Source organism: Oryctolagus cuniculus, chromosome 5 (genome assembly GCF_051225735.1).
Source record: "Oryctolagus cuniculus isolate XC-2025 breed Fujian yellow rabbit chromosome 5, ASM5122573v1, whole genome shotgun sequence".
In the NCBI taxonomy this organism is placed as follows: domain Eukaryota; kingdom Metazoa; phylum Chordata; class Mammalia; order Lagomorpha; family Leporidae; genus Oryctolagus; species Oryctolagus cuniculus.
This window is the reverse complement of record NC_142871.1, coordinates 58,077,570-58,093,286: the sequence shown is the minus strand read 5'-3', so window position 1 is coordinate 58,093,286 and position 15,717 is coordinate 58,077,570. Positions and strand designations below refer to the sequence as shown.

At 37.4% G+C, this 15,717-nt stretch overlaps 1 long non-coding RNA gene across 1 annotated transcript; it reads right to left on the bottom strand.

The window, feature by feature from the left end:
* Positions 1 to 8,091: 8,091 nt before the first annotated feature.
* LOC127492989 (uncharacterized) lies at positions 8,092 to 15,327 on the bottom strand. The gene is made up of 3 exons (XR_007922866.3): positions 15,016 to 15,327; positions 11,593 to 11,634; positions 8,092 to 9,884 (listed from the first exon to the last, which is right to left on the bottom strand). It is a non-coding gene; the product is annotated as an uncharacterized LOC127492989 (long non-coding RNA).
* Positions 15,328 to 15,717: the final 390 nt, after the last annotated feature.

Here is a 15,717-nt window from a genome sequence, read left to right as displayed (position 1 = left end):
GTATGTTCAGGCAAGTACATTTTGATTATCACATTTCCTCAAAAACAGTTTTATGGTGATAAGGATAAACTATAGGTAATAATGAGTAAAGTCAGACATCTGAGAATTTAAATTGGAAATGTGATTTTCATTTTAATTTTTTCAGTGCAAGAGGAAAGTAAGGGCAAGGATCACACCCAACTTCATCAAACAACAGGACCTGTAAGAACACGGTTCAGTCTAAGCTCTTTAAGACACAGTGCCTCACCATTAGAAGAAATAAGAAGTTGCAAGATGCTCAAGAACAGAAGATCCTGGGACTCTGAAGAGGGCAGAAAACTTCACTAGAAATGTCAAAAGGACTTTATCCAAGCAGATCCAAATGTACATGTGCAGATTTTCTGATACTTGCCCAGAAGCATTAATAATTCATCATTTTTTTTTATTATCTCACTGTATGCATAGGATTGAGAAAGGGTTGCCTTCTTCAATAGATAAGATGACTCAGAGGTTAACAGCACTGTATTGGTTTTTGTTCTTCCCCCATCTCATCTCTTGGATGGAGAGCCTCTGCTTGCCTTCACTATTTCCCAAGATCAAATTTGCTCCCCCAGGCACTCTTTTCTCTGTCTTGATTTCCTAAAGCATAGCCCCTTGTTTGCTTCCAAACTGACAAACAAGAGCTCCCACACCTCTTTTTAAAATTCTCAATCCCTAGGGACAGGCATTGTGGTACAGTGAGTTAAACTTCTATTGGAATGCTGGCATCCCATATTACAATACTGGCTTTAAGTTCTGGCTTCTCTCCTTCCAATCTAACTTCCTGCAAATGTGCACCAAGAGAGGCACAAATAATTGGATTCCTGCCACTCACATGGGAGACCTGTGTGGAATTTCTGGCTCCTGACTTCAGCCTGGCTCATTCCCAATTGATGTGGGCATTTGGGGAGTGAATCAGCATATGGAAGATCTCTCTCTCTCTGTCACTCTTTCTTCTTTGCCTTTCAAATAAAGAAAAGTAAATACATTTTAATAAATTTATAGTCCCTAAATTATTTGATCACTTCTGACCCTAAAGCAGGGATTATGTAATATGGTTCTGAATCTGAAATTTTCTTTTATTTTTAAGATTTATTTTATTTCTTTGAAAGACACAGTTACAGAGAGAGGTAGAGACAAAAATAGAGAAGGGTCTTCCATCCTCTGGTTCATTCCCCAAATGGATACAATGGCTGTAGCTGGGTTGATCTGAAACCAGGATCCAGGAGCTTCTTCCAGGTCTCCTACGTGTGTGCAGGGGCCCAAGGGCTTGGGTTGTCCCCTGCTGCTTTCCCAGGCACATTTAGCAGGGATCTAGATCAGGGTGGAAGAGCCAGGACTTGAACCAGCACCCATATGGATCCGCCAGCCCTGGGAATCTTCTTTGGGACAATAGAAGTACTCAAGACTGATGAGGATAAACTTTATTCAATTTCACATAACAGTAGGGCAGGATAATGACTGGAGAGCAAAGATGTTCCATTTCTATAGTGGAACTGAGCAAATTTTTACTTTTTAAGTGGATTTTTACCTTTCTCAATCATTGATTGTAGGTCAAAAAGGAAACTAATTAAAGCAAGTAGCTCCACATCTTCCTTGGATGAGGGTGAGTGATTTGGGAAGGGCACATTGAAAAGCTGGTGAAGCAGTCTAAGAATTACTACCTTGGTAAAGTGAAGACTTTTTTGAATTGGCTTAATTTATTTCACCATGGTTTATAGAGACTGAGGTAATACTAACACATCTACCATCCATCCAACTCAGTTTCATTCATCCAAAGCAACATATAAGCAGTTCCTTTGGCCTAGACTTTTCATTACTCACTGCATCATAGCAAACATAGCGACTTAACTGCAGCTCATCTTCTTAATGAATAGGGATCACATCAACATAGCCTATATTCCACATCCAACCCTAAAAGCTAACAAACATGACAGCAAACTGTGAGCATGACAAGACTTATGAGGTATTGCATATTATACCTTGATCTAGAGATGTAGCCTACACTGTGAGTTCAATGAGAAATCATCCAGTGTGGTGGCTTCCTTCTGAAGGATGGAGTTCAAGGTCATTCATGAATGCAGAGCAATAGAATATTGACAGTGAAAATCCAAGCACAGCTTGCCATTGTGTTAGAGATAATTAAAACTCTGCTGTTTGAAGTTTTTATCAAAATACATCCCCAGTAAATTTCATTTCATTTTTCCTTGCTCCCAGGGAAAATATTACTTCACATATAGGGCAAATGATGGAGAGATAATGCAAATACACTAAGCTACTTCTCAAGCTTCAAATATGTGTTTTTAAGATTTTCAAAAGGAGAACTAAGGGCCTCCTTACTGTATGGGGTGTAATAGGAGAAAAAACAAAGTTCCTATACTTTTAAAATAATTTGTTATACTGGGTGAACTATTGCCCTGCTTGAATCAAATTGACTTTGACAGCAAATGCCATATTTGGCTTAGAAAAACTCTTGAAGTTCTACCTGTTTCTTTCACTGTTTCCTTAGTAGGTAAATTCTGATTGACTTAGACATTTAGTCCACCCATTAGTGCTGGTGGTATTGAGTTACAGCCTTGGGCTTACTTTTAGAAGGTTCCTTACCTTCTAAACTCTCTTTGCCTCAGAGTTTTTACTTCATTAACTTTTGTCAGTAAGCCTATTTTCGAAGATATCATTCCATAGCCTGTAAGAAAATCTCGCCCTTGCTTATCTTTTCATTCACTGTTACATGAAATGCAAATTATTAGACTTTAATGCCATTGCCATCAAATAAAATACCCAATCCTATCTGATAGAGCAGATTTATTGTTAGATGGTAAATGACAGGAGCAATACAACAGTCAGGTAAATTGCCCCAATGATCCCCCATCAGAGACACCAATCTGAACAGTCACACAGTGACCCTCAGAAGAGCCAGGGAAACAAGATGAAAGAGCACTGTATCTGATAAAACAAGAAGAAAAGACATTGAAGAAAAAAGGTAGGAAGGTGCCAGGGCACTGCATAGAAACCTGGTACTGGCACTGTGGGGACGTGTCCAGCCATCAGACATTGGGCTGATTCTCCTACAACCTCAAACATGCTCCTGCCAATATGAGTACCCGAGAGACCTCTCTAGGACCCTGGGCCAATATTTCCATAAACTGAGGAACAATGGACTGAGGGCCAACATTTCTGAGACACTGGACACTTCCCTATGGACTGATACTAAGACCCACATACTCCTGCTGACTCTTAAAGGAATGCCACATGCTCCCACTACTATTGCCATCTATTGATCTAGACAAAGATATCTGGAGAGTGTACTATACAATCCAACCAAAAATAAAGTAAAAAAAATAGTCTATCAGAGCGCTACCTGAAGGCACACCAACTTCAGGGAAAGCCTCTTAAAAGTGATAGAAAAAAGCTAATCTGGCAGATGAGCAATTATCAATGTAGGAATACAAAAAATACAAAAACTGATGATATACAATTTGCAACTTTTAGCTCCAAGGGAAAGGATATAGACAAAATGCCTGCTACAAAGTTTAAAATAATGGTAATTGTTAGGAAACTGGCGCAGTTTTACCCAGGTGGCCGCATGGCCCAGCTACCTGAGCCAGGCTCCACCCCCATCCTAATGGGATTTGCTGCTCCTGCTTCCCTGCCCGCCCTCAAGCAAAGTTTTAAAAGGGCCTGTTCCTGAACATGTGCTCTCTTGGTTCTTCTCTCTTGTCTTCTCTCTGCTCTCTTGGCTCCTCTCCTCCTCTCGTCTTTCTTCTCTCCCCTTTGTCTCTCTCTCTCTTATAGTCTCCTTCTCTCTTTCCCTTCACCGCCCCTTCACTCTGGTCTGTTGGGTGTTCCCCAGTAAACCCTTTCCCTTACTCCAGTGTTCGGTGTGTTTTGCGACAGCTAACTTTAATATTTAACAGTAATAAGGATGCTAAAAGAGATTAAAAGAGATACAAAAGAATACAGAGAGTTGAATGAAATAAGAGAAATAATACATGATGCAAATGAGAAAATTATCACCAAGATCTTGAAAAGTTACCAAACTAAACCTTGGAAATAAAATCTCAGAAAATAAAATAAAAATATAGTTGAAAACTTCATTGAGATACTAGATTGAGCAAAAGAAAGAATATCTGAACTTGAAGTTAAATCTTTCAAAATATTTCTGTTGAGAAACAAAGGATAACAAAGAATAAAAACATTATTTGAATACTTTTGTACACCATTAAATGAGCATATATGTGAATTGTGGGTATTCTTAGGTTGAAGAGAGTAGTAGGGGATTAGACAATTTATTCATTGATCTAATATCTGTACACATCTCCAATCTGGAGAAAGATTAATGACACCCAAGTACAGGAGATCCATTGGATCCCAATTAGACATGAACAGGAAATATCCTTTCTGTGACACATTATAGGCAAACTCTCAAATACACACCCCAAAGAAAGAATTCTAAAATTTGAAAAAAATACAAGAGCAAATTTGTTTCAAATAACCCCAGGATGCCCTGTTCATCTGGGGTTTTTTATTCTGGCTTTTTATGACCAGATATGGTTTCTTCTGGTGGCAGACCCTGGCATTGTCCATGTGATGCTGCTTTTTTGCAGGCATGCAGAATGAAAAAGTAATGAAGTCACAGTTGTTGTCACCAATGTTTCAAAGAAAACTTAGAAGGCCCAACACAGTCACACTGTGAGCTTGGAGCTTTTGCATGGAGTAATGAGTGGTGAAGCTGTGAGATCGGAGCTGCAGAGGAGACCATGGAACAATAAATTTGCCAGCAATGTGAGACATCCATCATGGAAAGCTGCAATTAGTGTGGTAGGCAGGCCTGGAAAAGCCACTGACAGCAGTCTGCAGCCTCAGAGAGCAGCTCTATGGACACAGACCAACAGAGCAATGGAGGCATGAAAGCTTCCACCATCTAAGGGTGTTTTGGATAAGCAGCGGGCCCAGAGAAGGATCAGTTCCAGGGACAAAGTTACTGTAAAGAGACTTCACTAGGGCAATGCCATCCATAAATATGCAGCTGGAGCTCACCACAGCAATGCCTAATGTAACTGCAGAGATGAGACTCCCACTTGTGAGAACTGAAGCCTGGGCTGCCCAAGCCCTCAGGAGCTCCATCCTACTACAGTGTATCCAGGATGCCACACAAGAAACTTGAGGACTTAAAGTTTGTCCTGCTGGTTTTCAGTCCTGTTTTGGCAATTAATTCTTCCTATTTCCTTGTCTTCCCTATTTGGAATGGAAATGCATATGCTGTACCTGCCTTGTTATTGCATCTCAGAAGTATATAACTGATTTTTAATTATATAGAAGTTCACAGCTAGAAGAGCTCGCTTTGAGTCAGATGAGTCTTTGAACTATCAGTTTTGAATTGATGCTGCACTGAGTTGAGACTTTAGTGCTTCTGGAGTTGGAATGATTGTATGTTTTATCTGAGAAGGATAAAGGTTTTGGGGAACCATGCCTGGAATATGATGGATTGAAGAGGAATACCCCCCCCCAAATTCATGCAGATGTGTAAACCCTGAAGTCTAGCAGTAAGAGTTGATGGATTAAGGGTGGAGACTTGATCTCATTATGGTGTTTAATAGGTGGGTCTTGTGGGAAGTTTTTAGGGACATGCCCTTATAAAACAGTTCTCACAAGAGGATTGATTATTTAAGCTGAGTTCAGCGTAACTTTTCTATTGGCTACCTAGCTCCTCATAGGGTTGTTCCTCCACACCCACTCCACCTTTGTCAGTCCCCACTGGAAACAAGTTAATGCTAAAGGGGCTGCCCAATTCTGAATGGTAAGGAGAAATAAACCCTTTCCTTTCCCCAGGTCCCATCTCATGTATTATAGTTAAAGATAATGAAAAGTTGAAACAAAGAGGAAGTTTTCTGTTGATGGAGGTATCATAAAGATGAAATTCTCATTTTGATCGATTGTGAACAGAAATTGATCACTTGGACTAGTGAGATGGCATTGGTACATGCCACCTTGATGGGATTGAATTGGAGTCCTCTGGTATGTTTCTAACTCTACCATTTGGGGCAAGTCAGCTTGAGCATGTCCCAAATTGTACATCTCTTCCCTCTTTATTCCCACTATTATATTTAACATGAATCACTTTTCAGTTAAGTTTCAACACTTAAGAATAACTGTACATTAATTACAGAATTCAACCAATTGTATTAAATAGAGCAACCAAAAAAAAATACTAAAAGAGACAAAGTATTAAGTTGTTCTCACTAGTCCAAGTGATCAATTTATGTTTACAATTGATCATAATGATAGGACTAAGAGTCAAAGGGGTCACATAAACAAGACTAGTGTCTGCAAATACTAACTGATAGAATAAAAAAAAGGGAGAGAATGGATCCAAATGGCAGATGTCCTAAACAGCACTCTGACCTCAGAATCATCCCTTAAGGCATGCGGATCTGGCTGAAAAGCCCATGAGAGTATTTCAGGCATGGAAAGCCAAGACACTCTGGCAAAAAAAAAAAAAAAAAAAAAAAACACACAACACCACTAAATGAAAGATCTCCACAAGTGAGATCCCAGTGGAAAGAATGGGTCATCAAAGAAAGAGGTACCTTTCTCTGAAGGGAGGAGAGAACTTCCACTTTGACTATGACCTTGTCAAAATATGATCAGAGTCGGTGAACTCAAAAGGCTTCCATAGCCTTGGCAGCTCACGACAAGAGTCTAGGGTGATTACTGAGGCCATAAACAAGAGTGTCAATTTGTTAAGTCAACAACAGGAGTCACTGTGCACTTACTCCTCATGTAGGATCCCTGTCCTTAATGTGCTGTACATTGTGATTTAATGCTATAACTAGTACTCAAACAGTATTTTTCACTTTATGTTTCTGTGTGGGTGCAAACTGTTGAAATTTTTACTTAATATATACTAAACTGATCTTCCATATATAAAGAGAATTGAAAATGAATCTTGATGTGAATGGAAGAGGAGAGGGAGCGGGAGATGGGAGGGTTGAGGGTGGGAGGGAAGTTATGGGGGGGAAGCCATTGTAATCCATATGCTGTACTTTGCAAATTTATATTCATTAAATGAAAGTTAAAAAAATAAAAAATATGAAATCCAAAGCCTATGCATATGTCAAGACCTCTTTATCTCATAAGCAAGAGAAACTGGCTTAAATTGTCTAAATAAAGTCATTGTCGATATTTTTGTTTTAACCTATATTAGTGGAAAATTTATTCAATTAATCTACACTAAATATCCAGCAAATTATAAAAGATGAATCTAGGCCATCTTCCAGGCCATAGCAGAGAGCTGGCCTGGAAGAGGAGCAGCTGGGTCTTGAACAGGCACCCATATGGGATGTCGACACTGCAGGTGGTGGCTTTACTGGCTTTGTCATAGCACTGACCCCAAAGTGACTTTTAAATAGATCTTGAGAGTGTATCTAAGCAAATCAGTCATATTATTTTTGATCAAATCAAAATGGTCACTATATTAATATTTTGTCTTCATATGAGAAATTAGTAATATATTTGCACACATAGTTATTTGTTTTCATGCAATCTCCTAGGACAGTACGTTGAAGTATTCCCGGTGAAGTTGCACATCTCTCCTATTTGGCTATGGCCAGCATCTAAAGTAGGAACGCTAGTGTTTCTCTTCAATTTGTCCCTGAGCAGAGCTTTGTAAGCTCCTGTGCTTAAGTGCCCATCCTTTTCAGGAAATCCCTGCTGGTACCTCCTGTGGAGGAATCCCATGTCTTGCTTCCCAAAGCAGACCACATCTGGATTGTCTCCTTGGTAGCTCTGGCGCCTGGGAGGCCGGTGACTTGACCCCTGAAGAACTGCAGCCTTTGAAGGTCGCTCAGACACCTGGGCTGTGGTGGGGGCCCAGCAGGCCTGAGGACACTGCCGTCAGTCGCTTTTCACTAACATGAACCCAGCTACATTGCTACCTACAGTTGTCAATTAATGACGATCTACACACGTATCTTTGTGATAATGTATAATGAGGCATAATCTTGCAACTCTGCACTTTCTATAAGCCTCTGAATTTTAAAAGTAAAAGAGAATTCCATTAGTTCATCATCATTCCTTTTTTTAGCAATTTATTTGTTTATTTGAAAGACAAGGAGTTACAGAGAGTCTTAGGCAGAGAGAAAAAGTGAGAGGTCTTCCATCTGCTGGTTTACTCCCCAAATTGCTGCAATGGCTTGAGCTGCACTGATCCAAAGCCAGGAGCCAGGAGCTTCCTCCAGGTTGCCCACACGGGTGCAGGGACAAAAGGACTTAGGTCATCTTCCACTACTTTCCCAGGCCACATCACAGAGCTGGATCAGAAGTAGAGCAGCTGGGACTCGAACTGGAGCTCATATGGGATGCCGGCAGTGCAGGCGGCGGATTTACCCACTATGCCACAGCGCCAGGCCCTCTCATCATTCTTGCTTGACTTTCTTAAAATTTTTTTTAAAAGACTAACTTATTTATTTTAAAGGCAGAAGCAGAGGCAGAGAGAGAGAGAGAGAGAGAGAGAGAGAGAGGTCTTCCATGTGCTAATTTATTCCTCAAATAGCCACAATGGCCGGAGCTTGGCCGATCCCAAGCTTGGGGCCAGGAGCTTTTTCTAGGTCTCCAATATGGGTGCAGGGGACCAAGGACTTGGGCCATCATCTACTGCTTTCCCAGGCCATAGCAGAGAGTTGGATCACAAGTGGAATGGCCAGGACTCGAACCTCGGCCAATATGGGATGCCGGCACTATAGATGTCAGCTTTACTCACTATGCCATGCCGCCGGCCCCTTGACTTAACTTTCATAGAGGATATTAATGTGAAAAGGACTGCCTATGCAAGCGCATAATGTGTAAAAGTGTAAGTACAGAGTCACATATACTACCCAAAACGCTTTCTGCAAAGAGGTACTAAGCTGTCTGTCCACCCATCTACATTTAAATATACAAAATAATAGGAAGGTATTACTCCTCAACAGAAATAAACATAAGTGGCTCTTTTTTTCTCTAGAAGCTTTGAACACTCCCTGGAACACTGTAGATACTTAATAGGCATTTATCATGTTCTTATTTTTATGAAATATTTAAAAACAAACAACATAAATTACAATATGTCCATTTGTGTGTGTGTGTCTATGTGTGGCTGTATATATAGAAGAGTTCTTCAAAAAGTTCATTGAAAATGGATTTAAATATGTTTATTTTGGTGCAAAAAAATTTGAAATCCATCCATACAAAGGATATTCAAAAATGTGTAGTACACATGGATATAAAAAATTTTATACCAAAATAAAGTTTTTAAAATTATATTTTCCATATATTTTATATGTACCTATGTATTCAAATAGCATGACTGGGTCAAATATTTATTAACTGCATGTGCAGTGTCAAGCAGCTGTGTTACTTGCAAAAGCTTTATTTTGTAGAGTGTTTTTTTTCTAATTATATTTTTGTCATTTACTTTGGTTTTGCTTTTTGTAATTCAGCATTTAGACTATGGCTATTTCCTCAAACTTGTAGAGGAAACCTGAAAGTATGAAGCCTTGTGTTGTAAGACAATTGAAAAATAACTGTTAGATTACTCTGTCCTCGTAAGCCGAATTGCTAGATCTAAATGTGGATTCCTGAACAAAGCTGAGCCTATCAGCTGTGTGTGTGTGTTTAGCCTAGGATCTAAGGGCAAAAGGTATACCTCTTACATCCGGCGCAGGAGCTGAGGAGCAGAGGAAGTCAATCACAGTATTAAAGAAAAAAGAAAGAGATCTGATAGTAAATAGTCTGACTCCTTTCCAGGCTCTGTTCCTGACATCTAGAGTCCTTCTCATCCAACTTCAAATAATATCTGATGTGTTTTGCTGATGAAAGATTTTTATTATCTGTAAGGAAAGAGTTATAAGTTTATCAGCACACACAATCAAACATCTTCAAAAAGGATTTGAAGTAGTCATATCACAAATAAAATAAAACATACAATTATCTTCAATATTAAAATGCCCCAAGTAATATGAATACAACAATGAATGAAATCATTTCTCCAGAATTAAATGAATTAATAAAATTCTCAAAAATCATTTCAGACCTTACTGAAGTGAAAGCAAAGAGAGAAACAGTTTGTAAAGTCCCTATTTCTCTGAAGGAAGCCCTGAAACTCAGCACAGAAAGACAAAGCTGTAAACTTCAAAGGGAATTGTGTAGTCATTTTTATAAACACAAGTAATTTTATTTATTATATTTTCATAGTATATAAAATCATATATTGTATATATGTGTGTGAGAGTGCTTCAAAATTTTCTTGGAAAATGGAGTTAAAAGGTATGTTCCTTTTGCTGCAAAAAGTTCTGAAATTCATGTGTATTTTTTCATAATACACATTTTCTGTGGGCTTTTTTGAAGACACCTCATACATACACCCAAATGCATTTCTTAACTAAATCCTGTATCATACAGTTAAGATGTATTTTACAAGAAAAAGAGAAATATCAGACAAGCTGAAAGTATGGTCTATTACTTACATGTAAGATCTGCCTAAAGAACTTTGAGGAGAGACAGTTGGCTCTGCCTAAAAGCTAGAACAGGATTACAATTCAACTCTAGTAAATGATCAGTCTTCTTGCCTTTGCTTACGTTATCTCTCCTGATTTTATTTCTTTTGTTGCTTGCTTTCATCATCTACATACTTCAAATTATAATTTACCTTGTCATGCTTTCTATGTTTATAGAACTGACATGTTTTCTTTGGAATCAGGTGGATTATACACATATATGCATAAACATGAACATATGCAGTTAGACTAACAGGCAAAGGAAAACAGAATTGATTCTCACTAAGCTTTGCTGATTTAAACTATGTTCCCCGTTTCTTCTGTAAAACTTCTGCTGTTGTCCAGGGCACATGAAAATTCCTGCTGGAAGGTAATTTTGCACTGTGGAGAATATAGGATTCTCAAAGGAAAGTAGGCAAACATGTGAATAGGAAGTTTACATAAGAGTAATTTGTTAAACACCAATAAGTGAAGTCATGTTGATATGCCTTGGTGAAAATTCTATTTCTGTGGTTTTCTTACCAAACCTGAAACCCACATCTTATCATGTGAAAACATCAGTCAAGACTAAATTAAGGGCATTCTACAAAATAATCTGGCTAATGCTGTTCAAAAGTCTCAAAATCATGAAAAACAAACACTGAGCAGACAATGATAGACACTCACAGAAAGGTGTGGATTAATGGGACATAGTAGCTAAATGCAAAAAACGCAATGTAGCATTCTGGAGTTGTGTCTGTAACAGAAAAGGGGCCTTAAGAGAAAAATGTGAGATTAAAATAAAATCTGTAGTGTAGTTTATGATATTATGCTAATGTTGTTCTCTTAGTTTTACCAAATGTACCATGGCCATGTTAACATAAGTGGCAGCTAGATTAAGGTAGGTAGTACTGAAGTACTAACTTTGCAATTCATAGGTAAAATTAAAAATATTTTAAAATACAACATTTTAAAAATAAAAATAAAATATTTTATTACATACTTTGGCAAAATTAAAACTATGGAAATTGCAGTGTTAGGGAGGATTGTCAAATACAGATACCTTTGTACACTGTTGTTGGAATTACAGCTTTTTGCAGGTATTCTGAAAAGAAATAAAACATAGGCTATCAGTCAACAATTTCTTTTCTACATAGCAGCAAAGAAATTCCCATACTGAAAAGATTATATATTATACAATCATCTATATCAGCATTGTTTATAGTGGTGAGTGCTAATCACTTGAGAATTGAAAATATAAAGTGCATTGGAATTCCATCGGGAAGTACCATGCAGAGTGCAGCATTATAAGTAGCAGAAAAAACACATGCAAAGCAAAAACACTCGATAGTCAACATATAATGCACATACGATATTGTAGGAAAGATGCCAATGAGGTATAATTTATACATTCATTATGCTGCATACAAAATAACACACATTACAAGAACATCCAAATTTTATACAATTAAGTACTTGTTAGAATGGGTGCCACAACATTAAACACATTAGAATGGAGATGAACGCAGGATTAGGGAACAGCAGGTGTTCAATGCCAGTTAAGCAAGCAATAAAGTGATCTTGAGCAAACCAATGACAACAGGCCACAAAACAACTAGCATGATTTATTCAACTTGCTACACCAAAAATTTTCTTAAGTACTAAAAATCTAGGATATTATATTAAGATTACTTTCAACTGGCATTAGTTTTTGTTTTACTTGGTTTCTTTTGTTGTCATTTTAAAGAATCTGAAACTAGATATCAGATCATGTACTGTAGGTTCAGTATTTGCAGGAAAGATAATCTCAATCTTCATTTAAATGTCCAATATTTAAATAAGTCACCTTGACCTTATACCCAATATTTGACAAATAAGTAAGGATTTCAGTTAAAATATTTGTGTTTGGGGCCTGGTGTTGTGATATAGTGATTTAAGCTTCTGCCTGGAACATTGGCAGCCCCAATGGGCATCTGTTCTTGTCCCAGCTGCTCCACTTTTAACCCAGTACATGCCAATGTGCGAAAAAGGCAGCAGAAGATGGCCTAGATACTTGGACTCCTGCCACCCATGTGGGAGACTCAGAAGCTCCATGCTTTGGCCTGGCCCAGCCTGCCTGTAGTGACCAGTTGGGAAGTGAATCAGAAGAGGGGAGGGATCTCTGTCTGTCTCTCCTCTCTCTGTAACTCTGCCTTTAATATACATTTATGTTTTAGATTAGAAGTTCATGTTATGTGTTTTTTTTTAGTGAATCCCAATTTTGACATAAATTTCAATGAAATGAATAGGTTAACTTGTAAAATACATTTAGCCACCCATCTGAATGCTGGAAAAAATCTTCCCCAAATGAGTTTATTTCTGTCCTGATTAGTATTTAGTTTCCACCAACAGCACACACATGCATACAGACTTATAACAATTGATTAATGGTTTACATGTCTATTAAGAACAACCTAACAATATAAATAGTAAGTCATATCCTCATAATAGGGGAGGATACCTTGCTTTGTATTGGCTTTGATAAAAACAATGTAGCCACAAACAGAATCTAATCCAATAATGACTTTCTGAAATTTACATATTTCAGTGTAAATGCACATATCTTTTCACTTATAAATGTTAAAGATACTTTAAATGAGCAAATATTTCCAGGTTTATTTATGCAAAAAAATTTCAATTTGTATCTTAGCTTGTCTTCATGTGCTTATCTCAGGAAATATTCATTGTTTAACTCTAACATACATGCTAGTTAATTCATTCCTATGGCATTTTTGCTTTTCTTTGGATAGACATAAATTATAAATCATAAGTTCATTCAGATAAAATTCTATTGACATCTTGAAGTCAACATGAAAGGAATGCTAATTGAAGTTATTTAGATACTGCAAAGTTAACTACATTTTCTTTGCTTTAATGCATTTCACAGAGGATCCTAGTCTCTTTAATGTTAGACCTTATCTGTATTTATTATATGGCATAATTTTTAAAACCTGAGTTGCTTCTCTACAAGCATTTCATTTGCACAGGTTACCATTTCAGTAGTTCAACAGTAATTAATGGTTAACATAATTAACCTAAATGCTTGTGATTATAGGATATTCAACCTGTAATTACATTACCTAATTAGGAAATTATGATGCAGAATGAAATAATTATGAAAGGCGATGACTTTAAATAAAATCTATACTAAAGTATTCTTTGTTTACTTAGTAGAACATCTGATTAGCAAAATCACACAGTATTCTCCTCTTCCCAGTTATGTATTTTTGAACGAAAGCAAATAACGTGAATTCTGCACTGATGCTTCCCTTTCAAGACTAGGAAGGACCCACTTTTCCCAAGAAGCTGGAGAGGAATCAATAGCATTCTCAATTCTCTTTTTCACAAGAATTTAGCCCAGAGTATAAATGGGAAAGAACAACGCTCCTTGTCAGAAAGTTGGGTCACAATTTCACTAGAGTTGTTCTCACTTTTCTCCTGTGATTCCAGGAGTCAATATGTAACTAAGACTCCCAGAATCAAATACTACACCATATACCTAGGGTGAAGAGGAGAGAGAATAATTTGTTATTAACAATTTACTTGAGTTCCTTTAGGCATGTGTCTCTCGACTCCTGGCTGCTTCCATGCTTCAGGTGACATGAATACACCTGATCCCAGTCAAAGTCACCTAGCCCAGCCTTAGCTTCTCCACAGAAACCTATTCCTCTTGCACACAAGCCTATCAGTTCACATTCCTTTGACAATAACATCCATCCCATTGGCTTCTTTGAGAATCAAATAAGAAGGCATTTATGAAGTACTGCAAAAGGTTTTACAGTCTAAGGGATTTTTGTTATTTTCATTAGAGCCCACTGATGTCATATGATGATGTTAAATGCATTTTTCATGGTTGTATTTTCAATACATAAATTCCATCAAACAAAAGTAACATCACATTAAAATAAAAGGGAAAAACATGTTACTTCATTCGCAATGAATGTCAAAATGTTAACATACTTAAACATAAATGAACACTTAAAATTCACAACAAAGAGACTAAGGCTGTATGAAGATGACCTCACTCAACATTTACATGAAAAGAAAATTGTTATGATGCATTATTATTAAAATATTGATATCTAATATATAAACAATTTTAGGAAATGAGAAATTATCATCCAAATTCTGGGAAGACTTTCTCCAATTAGTGGAAAACTACTTAAATATAGATGTTGTATATGTTTAGCCCTGGAAATTGCAACACACAAAAACTAAGCATGCTCACTACATAGAAACTCTGTAGCTAATACACAGCTCACACAAAAAATTAACCTCCCCAATGATATGCACAAAACTCATCAATAGTAGGTATCACTGGGGAGTAGAATTAGAAAGAAAACAAACACTTATAAGGCGTAAGAATATTACATTCCATAAAATTCTATCTCTTTTGAGATCACTCTGTGGTAACTGATAATTATAAACACATGCACTACATACTTACAGAAGCACCCAGATGAAGCCCTTGGAATTCCTCCACCCAGAGCTTCTCTGAGCAATAATGTCCTGACAATCCAGGTCCTTTGATTTAGTCCAGCAGCAATAATGAGAGCAATAATTATGTCTAGTGAATATTCTCTTCAATGAAGTCTTTTAGATCACTTGTCAAAAAGTCCAGTATTTCTGATCTGCAAGGAGTTTCCACTACAACACACATTAAGGGAAGTGTCGCTTTGTGTTTTGAAGACCAAATGTTGTTTCTGCTGAAACTGGTGGCATAGCTACTTTGCAGTCATCACTGCCAAAGGGCTATTCCAGAGAGGGAGATGGGAATGAAGAACATTTGGATGAAAAAAATATTGCAACAGCTCATTCTCCAAAGATGAGAAGTGTCCCTTCTTGGAAATATCATCCCTATTACTTTCAATAAATATCTACAAATTAAAGGTACTCCACAGGAAGGTGTTCCAAATTATTTCGGAGATACTCAGGTTAGTCTTTGTCTGTAAATATGGGAATGTTGGGCTGTTTTATTCAACTTTGTATTTCCTGTGATCATTATGGATACTTTTTTAATCGTTTCAAGAAGAGGCTACTAGACAACAGTGCAGCAAATAATTAAGTGAAACAGTTGGAATGCCCCAAAAAGAAGTGAGAAGATGGAAATTAAGGTGATCATGTTGAAAGAAAGATATATGTGCAACTA